The sequence below is a fragment of the Siphateles boraxobius genome, unplaced genomic scaffold (assembly GCF_051911475.1).
Source record: "Siphateles boraxobius isolate OS27281-9 unplaced genomic scaffold, OSU_SipBor_1 16, whole genome shotgun sequence".
NCBI classification, from domain to species: Eukaryota; Metazoa; Chordata; class Actinopteri; order Cypriniformes; family Leuciscidae; genus Siphateles; species Siphateles boraxobius.
The window spans coordinates 2895241-2910997 of NW_027508766.1; the positions used below are offsets into that span (position 1 = coordinate 2895241).

General features: G+C 37.4%; 1 protein-coding gene across 7 annotated transcripts in view; it reads left to right on the forward strand.

Moving 5' to 3' along the window:
- The window catches only part of stard8 (StAR related lipid transfer domain containing 8), an 83733-nt gene that overhangs the window by 27928 nt on the left and 40048 nt on the right, over positions 1-15757 (forward strand). Inside the window, exon 1 of one of the 7 annotated variants that reach the window (XM_077231095.1) lies at positions 6461-7412. The exons of the other annotated variants lie outside the window; for them this stretch is intronic. The gene's annotated coding sequence lies outside the window, so the exon portion shown is untranslated. Of the gene's footprint in view, positions 1-6460; positions 7413-15757 lie in introns of those variants that run through there. 7 annotated transcript variants of the gene reach the window in all.

The window sequence follows — 15757 nt, forward strand, 5'->3', positions numbered from 1 at the left end:
TTCATCGCTGGCAAAAATATGATGCAATGCAGATTTGCTTTCACTAGACTAAACTGTAACTGTTAGGCCCACGGCCACTTCATCCAACGCTCTTGATGTTCTTAAATCTTCCTGTTACGACTCCGAGTGTGAATTGAAAGCGCTTCAGAGGATTCAGTGCGTGCAGGAAACTGAACAGACCATTCAAACTGATTCGTGAACCGATTTAGACAGATCTGCCAACTTGTTTGAAGTCTTTGAACAGAATCGACTCAAAAGAGTGATTCATTTGTGCATTGAGCATTTCTCATGCCGATAAAAAAGATGCAGCGCGCTTGGAATAAACTATGCATTTAACAGCATGTATTGCATAAATAAAGTAACGAGAGGAACGTCGCCCCAACGTAAGGAAGTAAATGTAGCCTACTTTGTAGACGGTTACTACCATAGACAGTAAAGGTTACTACCCACCTCTGTTGGGCGCAGAGTTAACGGTCACGGTGCTCTTCTTCTGTTGTTTGTTTACACTATCTATACAACACTGGTATCCTATTGCGCAGTAGGGGGTTTCATTCATATTAGTGACACCTTGTGTCCCCGACAGGAAAATACCCTGCTGCGCGATCTGTGACGGTTGGCACGCCGTCAATTATGACACATTGGAATTGCGCGAAAATATAACGATATTCTAAAAGTAATTTTATGATCGAATTTCGAACGCTATTCGACTATTCGAAGATCGCGACTCATCCCTACTTGGCAAAGAAATTTTTTTTTTTTTTTTTCAATTAATATAGGCTATTTATCAGGCAGGTGCCTGTGCACTGTCAGAGTCTTCTGGGTTAAAATTGAATTACAGGTTGTTGTTGCACTATCTCAGATTTTGTTCAAACCTTGACTATATCAAGAATGTGTCCCAAAACCTCCCCAAAAAGGTCTTCATATTTTCAGCCCTTGAAATTTCTTCAGTTTTATAGCCTGAAAATCATATTATCTGGGAAGCAATAATTGGACATTATTATAATGAAAAGTATTATTTATAGGCATTATAGACAGTGATACATTTTGAAAAATAAAACTTGTGATTTGCTTAAATATCTGGGCCTTCTGCTATTACGAAACACAATTTTTATCTGTTTATAGTATTATCTCTTTTAATGTGGTAAAAACACTAAATAATAATTTTGACTATGTATTGATATGTAATTTACAGTGGTGTAAGGTGCTGGAAAAAGCTTTAAAATGCACATTGAAAGTGCTTGAAAAGTGCTTGAATTTACTTGGAAAAGGTGTACGAACCCTGGGTTTGGTTACAAGAGGTCAGACCTCCAACAAAGCACAATATTATGCAAAATATGCTAGACAACTGTTACCGCTAAAGGTGGAAACACAAACTTGTTTCACCACTTGAAGCAAAAACACATCGTCGAGTACAACCAGGCTATGAAGGTACGCAAGGAGGAGACACCAGCAGCCAGTGATGTGCAGCTCAAAAGTAAACAAATGACTCAACCGAGCATCACTGGAGCACTCGCTAGTTACACTCCATGTGACAGGAAGAGTAAACAGTGGATGGAAATTACAGATGCCGTTACATATTGTTTACATATTGTTACATAGGATATGATGCCAATTCAATATTGTTACATAGGATATGATGCCAATTCAAACGGTGGATGAGGGATTTGAGCAACTGGTTAAAAAGCTTGACCCAAGGTACAACATCCCAGGTAGAAAATATTTTTCAAAGACATCACTGCCTGCGATGTATAAAGCATGCAGCGACAAACTAGCAGCAATGCCATGGTCGGAGTTTTTTGCCTCAACCATGGACGTGGTCGAGCCGAACAGCAGAACCATTTATCAGCCTGACTGTGCACTACATTGACAACGACTGGAAGCTACACAACTCCTTTCTCGAGACAAGTTACTTTCCCAAGGATCACACAGGTGTAAATGTTGCGAGTGGTCACACAGGTGTAAATATTGCGACTGGCATTTAACTCATGATATAGACATGAGTTTCTTAACTCATGGCATCTAGAAGAGGACAAATAAGTGTGTGTGACAACAGACAGCGGGGCCAATGTTGTTAAATTCATCACTCTCAATAACATTTGGAAAATACGAACATTTTAATGAATCCGAAAATTTACGCAAGAACCACTTTACACACGGTAAACATGGTCAGAAACAATGCTCAGGTAGGCCGTGGCATTTAAACGATGCCCAATTGGAACGAAGGGGCCTAAAGTGTGCCAAGAAAAATCCCCCACACCATTACACCACCACCACCAGCCTACACAGTGGTAACAAGGCATGATGGATCCATGTTCTCATTCTGTTTACTCCAAATTCTGACTCTACCATCTGAATGTCTCAACAGAAATCGAGACTCATCAGACCAGGCAACATTTTTCCAGTCTTCAACTGTTCAATTTTGGTGAGCTCTTGCAAATTGTAGCCTCTTTTTCCTATTTGTAGTGGAGATGAGTGGTACCCGGTGGGGTCTTCTGCTCTTGCAGCCCATCCGCCTCAAGGTTGTGCGTGTTGTGGCTTCACAAATGCTTTGCTGCATACCTCGGTTGTAACGAGTGGTTATTTCAGTCAAAGTTGCTCTTCTCTATCAGCTTGAATCAGTCGGCCCATTCTCCTCTGACCTCTAGCATCAAGGCATTTTCGCCCACAGGACTGCCGCATACTGGATGTTTTTCCCTTTTCACACCATTCTTTGTAAACCCTAGAAATGGTTGTGCGTGAAAATCCCAGTAACTGAGCAGATTGTGAAATACCCGGCCCGTCTGTCACCAACAACCATGCCACGCTCAAAATTGCTTAAATCACCTTTCTTTCCCATTCTGACATTCAGTTTGGAGTTCAGGAGATTGTCTTGACCAGGACCACACCCCTAAATGCATTGAAGCAACTGAAATGTGATTGGTTGATTAGATAATTGCATTAATGAGAAATTGAACCGGTGTTCTTAATAATCCTTTAGGTGAGTGTGTGTGTGTGCACACACATATGCTATCAAAACTTAAGTAACAGTTTCATATATATATATATATATATATATATATATATATATATATATATATATATATATATATATATATATATATATATATTAGTATATTTATAAATTAGTATATTTTATATTGGGCTGTCAGATTTTCAGTACATGATTATCATTGGCAAAAGAATTCACAATAACTGCATATATGTTACAATATATGTAGATTTCTTTTTTTAAAGTATCTGTCAAATTAATCTTAAACTTAATTTTGTTTTTTCTCTTTTTTTGGCCAATGAGTTTTTGTAAACTTTTATATCTTATTTTGTTTACATTATTTTAACTCTATATACAGCACTTTGGTCAACCTACCATGGGGTTTAAAAGTGCTTTATAAATGAAATCACACTCAAAATACAAGTGTAGGGAGGCAGAGAGAGAGAGTTTGTTACCATAAGTGTAAATTTTGATTGGCACTTCCTGCTATCTGGGGTGTCTAATAGCCCTTTTTTTTTAAGCAATCCAAAAAACTCCTATATTGATGTGGCATTTTTTTTTTCAGGTTAGTCTGTCATCTCCTCTGACATGAATATGTAATCTAATATAGGCCTATCAAAATTAATAAATTCTGTTAAAGTGTAATGCATTATTTAATTTTAGCTTTAACTAATGTTAACAAATTAATCTTAATTATAAAGTGTTAAAAGCATTTTTATTAGATCATCAGATGATATAGATTTTGAATGTTTGTGCATTCTCTGAGAATTGAACTCATGATCATGTTGCTTGAGGCATGATCTAGTCTTTGGTGTTGTGTACAGTCTTACAAATATATTGCAATCATACAACACTATTACCACCAATAATATTGCATAAAAATTCATTTTTATTTTAATAAGAATAAAAAAACTATTTATAAAAATTAAAAAATATATTTATAATTATTCTCACATGCAAACATTTGGCACTTTTCCACTGCATGGTACGGTACGGCTCAGTACGGCTCATTTGTAGCGCTTTTCCACTGCATGGTACAGTGCGGTTCGGCTCGCTTCATAATCCCACCCACTTTGAAGCGGGACTAACTGCAGTGGAAAAGCAAACCGAGCTAAAGCGAACCGAGCCGTGCCGAGTCGTACACACACACACACACACACACACACACACACACACACACATACACACACACACACCCTGCAAACAGCAGGTTCACACTACATTCAATTTACCAAAGGTCACTCCCCCCATCACACACACAAACAGATACCATACATATGTGATGCCAACAACAGGCGTTTAAAGTGCATTCAAAATGAGATGAAGTACTTTACTTCTGCTCTCTCAGCGCTCATGGGAGCATTTAGTAGTGTTTTTCTTTTCTGCTTCAGGGTTTTCAGTGCTTTAAATGCCTCAGTCTAATTCTGGCTTGTTTTGCTCATGCAGCAGGGATTACCCAGGCTTACTACAAATCACTCTCACCCGCTCAGCGCTGCTCTGTGTGCGGTTTAGGGCTGAGCAGAGTGAGTGGGCGGGTATCTTATTAATCATGCTGTTCACATTTCAATTGTTAGTTATTGAAGTTATTTTGCACTAATCCTGATTTACATCGCTTTTAAAAAGGTTTTAAAATAGCTGTACAAATTCTGTGACTGCATTAATAAACTTTTTAGCTGGTATGTATGTAGCATGTTGGACTAAAGCTGCAGCTCATTTAGAGTATGCTTATACTCTACTATACTGGTAGAGATAGGGATGTAGGTAAAAAATAATAAAAAGAAATCGAATGATGATTACTTTTGACAATGTTCTTTGACAGTGAGTGTTGTGGGGAAATTTACAACACTGAATTGCAGCCACTGATAACGTTTATAGTGCCTGGCTGATTCCCTAAAGATTTATGCAAATCAGGTAATGCAACCACGCCCACAAAATCTTTGTTGAACGCAATTTGCAGTGTTACTGTGGTGCTGTCACATCAAACATCTCTTTAAAATGCTGAAAGTGTAGTCAGGATACATGCCAGGTTATATTTCTTCAGCTTTGATGCTGTCTTGTTCAGTAGAAAATGTACACAGTTCAGGCAAGATTGATTTTTATCTTTGCTGTCACTTTTGATCAATTAAATGCAGCCTTGCTGAATAAAATTGATTTATTTAAAAAAAGGTTTTTACTGACACCAAACATTTGAACTTTATGTGTGTTATGCACATACTGTATTTTCACAAAATTTCGTACAATGAGAGAACCAAAGTGATGCACTTAAGGAAAAATATGAGGATCTGAAAATATCCTTTCTGCTGGTTTCTTTGCTGGTCTAACAAAAGACACTCATTGGCAAGCGGTTACAGAGGCTGTCAACATAATTACTTAAGCACACAAGTGATCATTTTAAAACATTTTAGAACTTCAGTAATGGAGAAAGAAAGATGGCATATAGCAAGCGATTGTGTAGCATGCGTGTCAAATCAATTACCTGCTAAGCTGTAAAAAAAACCACACATTTCTTTAAAAATGCTATCAAAACATTGTTGAATTGCTGCTGCATTGATGTCTACATTGGGAGCTCATTGATGCGTTTGGGACCAAAATTGCAATAATGTTGCAGTTGATTGTTATTTCATTTATAAAACCCCAGGAGTCGCTTGAACATCAATACCACTAAAAACGTGCACATCGTCGAAAGTTTACATGACGGTACAGACTTTCTGATATCACACTTGTTTTTGTGATTCGGAGTACAATTTTGAATACAAAGATTCCTGATGTTTATGGTGCTCAAATAGTTATATGTAGACCTAGCCATGTCAAGATGGGCAAGGGACATGTCAAGGGACCGATTATAGAGCACTGTGGTACAGGTCTCATATCAACACACAGAGACACTTATGAATGCTGTAAAACCTCAAAGCATGTTCTTGAAACAGCTGTGAGAGGAATGCTGATACAAACAGAATACTCCCTCTATCATTACTCTCACAAGAGCTTTATTTAGCTCAGAGCTGTTGCAGACATGTCTTTGGGCTGTATATAGATGTTATGGATGTAGCACAGTCAGTGTCTCGGAACTCAAAACCATGTTTGGCAAGAAGTTGAGCGTTTGGTTGTTTAAATATTTATCAGAAGTTACTTAGTATACTTTTTACAGAAAAATTTAGGGAGGAAAGTTTATCATAACATCCTTGTTTTATAAAACATCAAGCAATTCACATGGTTTGACAGCGTATGCTGATCTGCGAGCAGAGAACAGAATCCTCTGGGATATCCTAGTTTCTCATTTACGCTGACAATGAGGATGCAGCAGAAACGTATAATAAGACCCCAGTGAAGCTGCTGCCTTGAAGACAGCTGCTGGAGCTTTGGTGTATGTGGAGTAGAGGTCTTCTTGGGTCCTAAAATCTGTACCCGACCAAATCATTTCTTACCTGTATCCGACGTGCATAAATAAATAAAAAATGTTTCAAGAAAAACCCAAGACAGACTCGAGTCCTACCCAACCCGACGGCATTTATTTTCTAACCCGACTGGACCCGAACGTAAACGCCATTGAAGTATCCAAAGTCTGCAGCCCCGCAGTCAGTCAGGAAAAATCCCAGTGTCCTACTGACTGATTTGGAAGCTGCTATATTATATTACTAATATAATACATAATAACATTAGTAAAACTATAAAAACAGAAGATCTAAAAAGGTTTTCAGAAAACAGAATGTATAAAAGTATGAACTGTCATAAACTAAGCTAGCTTGCTTGTTAGCTTGAGAAAACTTTCCCTCAAAGTTGTCGACATAACTTGAAACATCCGATTTAAAGCCCTTCTCCTTCTTAAAAGTGGGGTATGTGATTTGGAAAACAACCGGCAGATTTTGAAAATACACAATTTAAAATGGTCCTACCTTCTTTCCTTCAACACTGGCCCTGACTCCACCCATTCAAAGAAAATGGACGCGCAATCATTCATGAGCGAAAACTCAGATGCGCGAGAGATTGTAATGACGATTTACTACTAATCATGGATCCGGCTTAACTGACGAGATGCGCATGCGTCACAAGCTTTGAGTATACGCACGAAGGGGGTCACGCACGCTGGGGGGAGGGGGGTATGGTACAACCGTTTGATTGACGAACTTACTGTCCAATGATTCTAGGTGGGCTTGGAAATAATTGGCTGGAGTTTTTCAAGTCCTGCCCGTTCCACAGATGATTAAATTGCTTAATTTTCATTCAGTGCTTCTAACTCAGTGGCTGTAAGTGGGTTAGGTATAGGATTTCAAGTTATTTTTAAAAAATGGACAAAAAAGAGAATCACATACCCCACCTTTAATAGAGGGTGTGAGAGATGCCAGATTGACATCGTTCACCGTAATCAGTGGAAGATCTTGCAAGCAGCGAGTCTAAAATCCATGCTGATGGCGTTTGTTGAAAGGTAGGCAAAAATGTGGAGTAATGGAGTCTAAATGCAGAAGCAACCGTGTGTAGAGTCCATTACACACAGACCCGCAAATTCAGAGAGAACTTAAAAGTAAGAAAAAGTAAGATAATAACATTGTCATGGAATTGTTTTAAATGATAAAAAAAAATTAAATTCCCAAGATAGTTTAAAAGAATTCAGGTTTTCTCGGGTCAATTTGGAAAAAGCACATTTATTTAAAATTACCCAAAACCCGAGGCCACTAATACCGAACCTGACCCGTGTCCGAGGCACTCGTCGAAGTTTTGGGCCCGTACCCGCTCGGGTCTCGGGACGGACCTTGGGTTCTCGGGTCCGAAGCAAAAATCTAATGAGTGCATGCGTGCCGCCATCTTATATACCTGTATGTAAGGGGGAGTGGCTTGGCATGCAAATTTCACTCACCAATTTCATTGGCCGTTTTCCAAAACTTAGAGGTGATTTTCGGTGGACATAAAGTCATAATGATTGACAGATAGGGAACTCAAAATATAATGTATTTTGCCATCAGGCCCTTTTATTATTGATAACACTAGAAGTCAAGGGTCAAATGACTGGAATAGAAACCGGTGAAAAATTCACAATCTTCATCCATGATTTTTGCACCAGCAGTGGAAAAGAGTGACTATGTTATAAAATCGGCCTCAAAAACGGATATTTTTGCAGGGTCCACTCTGGTGGGGAATTCCACTTCTTTTTAAAGTACATTGATGAACTGACTATCTCTGCTGTCCCTTGAGCTTTCTCAAATGGGTTCATGCATGGAAGAACATCACAAAAGAAACAACATCTCTTTTTATACTGTAGGAGATTATTCTATAACAAAAGAATACAGTAAGATTAAATGTCAATCATCATCATCATGGTAACCCACAGCACTCACCCATTATCCCCTTATTTTAATACCGTAGCTCTTTAGACTTCCTGTTTATTGAATGAAGAAAGGGGGAGGGGGTGGGAAAAGGAAAAGAGAGGGAGGGGTTGTGGAGAAGGAGAGGGAAAAAGAAACACTTTACTTAGGGGGTTTCCACCTTTCCTGAGAAGAGAAGCAGTTACAGGAATGTTCATGTTTTATGCCTGTCTGGAACTTCTTATCAATCTGAATTTCTTATTACAACATCAATAATTCCTGAACATACAACTATCAGTAATAGTAACTGTTGCAAGTTGTATTGATGATTGACATGGAGAAAAATGTACAGTAATGATGATGAATTCAAATTCTTGCCTATAGGGTTTCATGGTATAAAAATTGACATTCACAAAGTGTGTAGGCTATTTACTTATTATTCACAGCATGAAAATTACTGTGAAAAAATGCCATCCGGATGTAGAATGTCAAGTGTGCGTACACAAATGCTTCTTGAACGTCTGTCAGACTCGTCGACCTGTGTACAGCCATACTATATGCATGCATTGCAGCGGAGAAAATATCAGAGAAATGTGAGGCTGATACCACCAAACTCCATCCCACGCCGCAAAAAAAGAATCCTCCAAAACATTTAAAATCTTAATTTTAATGTATTACTTGAATATAGTCATTATATCAATTCTTAAATCCCAAGATTGATCTTTTAATTCAATGATATTTTCAGTTGATACATAAAATGAAGTTTCACTAAACATCATTTAGCCTGTCTCCTATCCAATATTTGCAATAAGCTTTGTCCTTAGTTACTTTTGATAAGAAACAATGTCTCATATTTCAAAAATATTCATTTTATTTTAACAAAATGTACTCCTGAAATATATTTCCAAATTAATCTATATCGAATCAATTCTTACCATATACCATGAAACTGATATTTTCTGAGATTTTATCGTGCTATGAAAATCTTAGTCTAATCCACTGTTGCAATGTTTAATGACTTAAAGTATATGATCTAGAGGCAGTAGAAATGTGGGCGTATGCACGAGAAAACCCGGAGCACTGCTGGGAGTCAGGGAGTTCAGGAATGCTGAAGGGGCAGTGTATGGAGGCAGGAAACGGACAAAGCCGATCTGATCATAGGAATGAAGAGTGTGTGTATGTGACCATTTGTGTTCATATGCACATGCATATTTACACACATTTTCAGATCTGGCATTTCTGAGTTCTTCTGGCATCTCAATTTATAATTTGGTATCCAGTAGCATTGGGGGGAATAAGCACTATTGTTTTACTTTTCGCTTTTCACCTTAATTTCTTCGTAATTTTGTTGTAGATTAAATTGATATTTTCAGAATTGAATAGACTTTTGTTATTATTTGCGTACAATACTTTGGTATTTTTCTATTTTCGCATATAAGATATACCGTTTCATTTACAATACATTTCAGAATGCAGTGCTAGTCACATTTCACAAGATCATAAAATTACTATATATAATTGCAATTTTAAGACCTTGTGAAAGGAGTCTTGCACTACATTCTGAAATTAATTATTTTAGATTTTATTTTGTGTGTGTATATGTATGTGTTCACTGCTGAATACCTTTTGTGTATGTCTTGTTTTGTATATAGGAAGAATTGCATATTATATGTATAATAAATTAACACTGAAATGAAATATGGTAATGATTTCTGAAGCCTGTAAATAAACATATTTTGTTTTAGTGTGTCATTAAATCCTCATCTGTTCATTTAAACACAATTTTGCTTCAGTGTGCCAGAGATTATCCTGAAGGGCTTTCAGCAGACTGCGCCTGCCTTTATAAATAGGCCAGAATTTCAGAGCCCAACTCACCCTGACAGCCATATGAGTACAAAGACTATTACTGACAACACTTGGGAGCAGTCTATACAATTGTTTTGGAATCATGTTTATAGGCATAACGTCAAGTCCGTGCCACAGCTGCTGTTTTGATTGACAGGGTTATTCTGTTGAAAAATGTTGGTTCCCTACTCCTTTCTTCATGCTGCAAGGTCATTGGCTAGTCAGTTTACATTTGGATCTGATTGGCTAGCTTCCCAAATGACAATAGTTCATGCTCAGAATGTTTGTTCTAATGAGACTGTCTTATGAAATCTTATTGTTATTCATGCTGCGAAAAGAGAAAATGTTTTTGACATTCAGTGAACACAATCACATGTTAATCATGGTTTTATCAAATGCATATTCTGAAATGCCATCCCAGTATATTTGATATATCCGTTTTTGCAAAATAAATCCTGATTATATGCCACCCGATTCCAAATCCTTTATTCAATAAAAATAAAAACTACTTCACTCCTTCCCTAAATGAAGGTAACTGTTTCTCAAACTGTACCTCAATTCTTCTAGGTGGGGGATGAACGATTTCAGATTTTTTGAAGTTGCCATTTATGTGATGAAAGTCGAGTTGACGTCAACTAGTCGCTGACGTCATTGATGAACAAATAAGCCTGAACCTCGAGTCTCGAACGCGGGTTGCCTTGTGCACAGCTATGGCATATGAAACTGGAAGACTGGAAAAACTTGAAGAGAGGGCAACAAAGAAAATTAACATTAGAACTCTCTCTCTTTCTCTGATGCAAAATAGCATCACCATTCGAGACGCAAGTCTCACCTCAGTATCATCCTAATCTACATCTCTTTCCCTTGACCCCCTCTTCCCCCATTCCTTCTCTCTCTCATATGGTTTAATGTGAACAATTATCATACAGTGTTATACATGTTTGGTATCATTTAAAATGTCTCACTGTGACTGGTACAAAGGTCTCGTCTCCACAGAAGTAAAGCAAAAGGTAATAAGAGTTTAGATAGATCTTGCTTACAATGGAGGGTGGGTATTTCATGCAAATGACATCCTGCCCTCAAAAGGTGTAACCTCTAAATGTAAATTCCCATTGTTAACAAATGTTTCCATATGAAAAAAGGTCTGGGTATACTTAAGGAATTGTGACAAGAGGCCCGGGGCGATTTGTAGCTCAAATTAGCCTGTGATGTTGAGTGTGTGCAAGACACTCAGCATAAAGTATTTTCTAATGTCTGGTTATCATCTTTTCCCTTTATTCCAGAGCATTTAGGCCTAGTGTTTTGTATTTGTTATTATTTAACTGATTATGTAATTGGCATAATACATTTACCTGACATAATACAATTGTAAACATTTGATTATATTCTGACTTACTCTGAAATTGTCTGAAATTGAAGTAGATTAAACGGATTTGTATGTTACCGCAAAATCTGCATCAGATTAGTGAAGAATAATTTGACACTAATTCAAGTGTACTTGGTTTATGTATAAGACAAGAATGGAATTTCCATTTAGGGCAGCAAAATGCTGTTTGACTAACCTGAATTTGGGCTCTGTTTTAATTTAATGTTACTTTAGATAAGTGTACTTGGGAAACCACGGCTTGGCCAATCTAAAGCTATTATAAGAGAAGTAATGTTGGTCAACTTATATATTTAGTAGTGGCCATACCTCTGCCTGAAGTAAACGTTACTTTAACTTCAAGTGTATACAGGGGGGCTATACAAAAGTCTTTGATTGTGTAAGCGTGAATGCGACCATCTCAGATATATAGCCAATTACCAGCCTTAAGCTGGCGAGTTTGTTATCGTGAGACCCACGTTAAACAGAAGGCGAAAGAATAATCAAATGTGCTGCTAAACTATTATATAAATGACCAATAACCAATTGGCATTCTAACCTATATTCGAGGTTGTGATAAAATGGGGTCAGATAAGTTTAATTGTAAATAAATTACTTTGGCACGTGGAAAAGACAGTAACACACCGAGACCTTCACCTGTTCTATCGGATACCGCCATTGGACCTATAGACAGGCTTACAACACTGCGCTTCTACAAAACAGGTTATTATTATCAGTTCTTTTGTCTTTGGGTCTTTATATTTCTCACAGATTTCTGCTCGTTCTAAATCAGATATAGATAAAGTAGTACAGTAAAGATTATATTTATATGAATGTATTAGTGTGAGTGAGAGCAATTGCGTGTGAATTGCACCTGGCAGCGTCTCTCTTCATCAAACATATCTTGTGGAGCGCTCTCTGAGTATACATTTATTTGTCATTTTAACTAAAACGGTGCGTAAAAGTGGACTTGAAAAGATTTTTATCCTGTTGCGCCCTCTATATGCCATGAATGATCAGCGTCTAGTCGACTTCAAGCTTAAAGCGCCATGGCAGACCATTTAAAGTCTGTTCAACCCCTACTTCCTAGGCTAATTACTGACATAAGGTGAATGTTTACTAGTGCTATGTAAACTGATTTGTTCTATCTGGCATCAACCAAATCAAAGAGCTCTCAATGGCCCCTGTAAACTTGAAGCATGTAATTTCTCTTGTGGTCTTGCAAATCTAATGATGGAGAGCACTACTAATCCCAATGGAGTGTGAAATGTGCGCGAATGGCTTATCAGAATATGGATTTGATGAAACCATGATTGTTGTGTAATAACATGTTTGAAATCCAAATCAATGGGAATCTCTCTCTCTCTCTCTCTCTCTCTCTCTCTCTCTCTCTCTCTCTCTCTCTCTCTCACTCTCACTCAGGTTTAAATTGTGTTTTTATTGAGATGACTTGTTTGATAATGGGATCAGTTTCATTGCTCCTTAGATTTGTTGGATTGTGTCCAGATAGAGGCAGATGAGAAACATTTATGTCGGTATTGATTTTCTCAGGCCAATCACTTCAGTTTGTCTTGTTTCTTTAAGGTCTTGTTGTCGAGTCAGTCAACTGACAGGATCTTAATGCAAGTAGTAAACAGTAGCTTCAGATTCATTAGCTGCTATATGCAGTAAATGGTAAACCTATTCACACTACAAACCAGTGTGTTTATGATTAAGATAATAAGAATTATATGATAACAAATGCCATTTTTACAATATCAAGCAGGTTAATATTAATAATAATGCTGAATAACACAATTTAATAAAAACATATTTTTGGTTTGGTTTTGTGGTACATAAGACAATAAAAGCTGGGAAACCATGGTCCAGGTGATTTTGATTTGCAATTACTCGACTTTATTTGGTTTTCACAGTGACATCTTGCATTTGAAATGAAAACATTGAGGTGGACATACATAGGCTATATCTTGTTTGATCGTTATGATATAATTTGTATTTAGTTTTCAGTAACTCAAATGTTTCTGTGGACCATGCAACTAATTATGGGCGATAAACCAGGAGATACGATAAACTGGTAGAAATTTGTCAGTATATTAGATCTGTGCATTTGGTCTTATAGCCTATACCTGCTGCCGTCTGTGTCAATAATGTTAATCAAACAATCTCATTGCTCTTGACTGAATTACTTTTGTAACTTTCAGGGTTCGTACGTTTTGAAAAACACTGGAAAAGTTATGGAATTTGACAAATGCAAATTCCAGGCCTGGAAAGGTTTTGAAAAAAAAATAAGACCCAGAAAGTTTTGGAAAAGTAATTGAAATTTTTTTTAATTCATTTTTAACACTGTTTAATAAAAAAAATATATTTCACGTTGACAGCTGACAGCTAGCACAGTGAGTGTCTGGCTCACTCATTGGCTGCGCTGCGGCAAAAGCACATCCAATGGCGCGGGCGCCTCTGAAGTGTGCACCAATGAGCTACCATTACGTCTAGGGCTGTGCTCAGAATATCGATACGACGATACATTGTCATGAACTCCTGACGATGCGCGCAACTGCTGTATCGATACTTTCGTGCTTTTGAATGTAGCCAATTCAGGGCTCGAATTTCAGCACGGGATTGCGAGTATTACGCATTATTCTAATCATTCCCGCAGGTCTCCCACTTACAATCCAGCTGTGCCGCGTCTTCTGTCTCTCAAAATGGGTTGCTCAAGGCAAGCGTCAAACGCACTGAAGGCGGCGATACTACACTCGCGCTTTAGGAGTTAGGACATGACGGAATATTCACTTGCATATTCGGGCGAGGATTGCATTGTCACTTAAGTTTACCATGCGCTCGTCTTTTTAAGTCTTACCACGCTAAACATTCAAGCGATTTTAAACTATTCAGTAGGCCTACTCGCACGCTCTCTGAGAGATGGTTTTCTCTGCATGCATACATAAGAGTAAAGCCGCCTCACAAACAGCCTGTGAGTAACAAAAGTTATTTTTCACGGATTATATCGCTTTTACAGACAAAAACAAGCAAAATTATGTCAAAACTGTCGGTCTTGGTGAGTATCCAACACAGTCGGTTATGTCTTAAATTTATTTATTCATTTAGCTGACGCTTTTATCCAAAGCGACTTACAATTGTATGTATGTATGTCAGAGGTCGCACGCCTCTGGAGCAATTAGGGGTTAAGTGTCTTGCTCAGGGACACATTGGTGTCTCACAGTGGATTCGAACCCGGGTCTCTCACACCAAAGGCATGTGTCTTATCCACTGCGCCATCACCACCCCCATTTATGCTTAAATAAGCATAAAATGCATGTGACAGTATAATGAAAACAGGATCCGTGCTCTAGCTCTTAAAGTGACAGCAGCCATATGTGTCTGTCATTAATATTGTTGTCAAAACAACAAAAGATAGCTTTAATTATAAGGAATCTGGATTTATAGTCGATGTATTTAATTTAGTCAGGACTAAAATACTACTCACTTAAAAAAGTTGGGTTAAAAACGACCCAACAGCTAACCCAATGGTGGGTTGATATAGCACCGACCTATTGTTGGGTTATTTTAACCCAATAAATTAGGTAACTAGTTTTACCCAATAAATTGGGTTACAAATAACTAATCTGTTGGGTTATTTGGCCAAAATGCTTAAATCAACCTATTATTAATATTAATTATAATTACTATTATTGCCATGTAAATAAATAACTCAAAACTTAAGTATATTAACAATGCTTTATTTACATTCAATTAGACATTGCATTCAAAAGTAATTGTTGCAATTGTTTTGATGTACTTACCTATAATACAATACAATACCGTATTATTGTTTAATCATGCCCTTACACACTGCAAAGGTTTTTAATTCACAACAGGAATAAGCCCAGTGCAGTGTTCCAACAAAACAAAACCGTGCATCTTTTAAAAAGTAAAATTATAACAAGCAAAATGAAAATATAAAAAAACAAAGTACAATAATTGTGTCCAAGGACTTTTAGCCTTAATGGTTAGGCTCCAGCTACTTTCTTAAACTACTCTTGCCTGCAAAAGTCAATATGTGAAAACCTCTGGTTATCCTTGTATTAGGGGTGGAACGGTACACAGAAGTCACGGTTCGGTTCATACCTCGGTTCAGACATCACGGTTCGGTACGATGGAGTGAAAAGCAAAACAAAAATGCAGAAGACATTTTTATAAATGTCTTAAACCTTGTATTTTTTAAATAAGTTTTATTAATAAAGTCATACAACCAGTTTATTTGTA